Source organism: Sapajus apella, unplaced genomic scaffold, assembly GCF_009761245.1.
Source record: "Sapajus apella isolate SASKATOON/1434 unplaced genomic scaffold, GSC_monkey_1.0 scaffold96, whole genome shotgun sequence".
Lineage (NCBI taxonomy): Eukaryota > Metazoa > Chordata > Mammalia > Primates > Cebidae > Sapajus > Sapajus apella.
In genome coordinates, this window is record NW_022437036.1 from 28,224 (window position 1) to 28,486 (window position 263).

Sequence of the window (263 nt, forward strand, 5' to 3'; positions counted from 1 at the left end):
ACACAAGTAAAGGGGTGGACATTCAGCTGACCTATGTGAGGGGCACACGAGTAATGGGGGGGACATCCAGCTGACCTATGTGAGGGGCACACAAGTACAGAGGGGTGGACATCCAGCTGACCTGTGTGAGGGGCACACGAGTACAGAGGGGTGGACATCCAGCTGACCTGTGTGAGGGGCACACGAGTACAGAGGGGTGGACATTCAGCTGACCTGTGTGAGGGGCACACGAGTACAGAGGGGTGGACATCCAGCTGACCTAT

At 57.4% G+C, this 263-nt stretch overlaps 1 protein-coding gene and 1 long non-coding RNA gene across 5 annotated transcripts in view; one reads left to right on the top strand and one right to left on the bottom strand.

Annotated features, from left to right (window-relative positions):
- PCMTD2 (protein-L-isoaspartate (D-aspartate) O-methyltransferase domain containing 2) overlaps positions 1-263 on the bottom strand; it is a 21,284-nt gene that overhangs the window by 19,826 nt on the left and 1,195 nt on the right. The gene's annotated exons all lie outside the window — the stretch shown is intronic.
- LOC116535734 overlaps positions 1-263 on the top strand; it is a 14,969-nt gene that overhangs the window by 11,849 nt on the left and 2,857 nt on the right. The window lies entirely within an intron of this gene.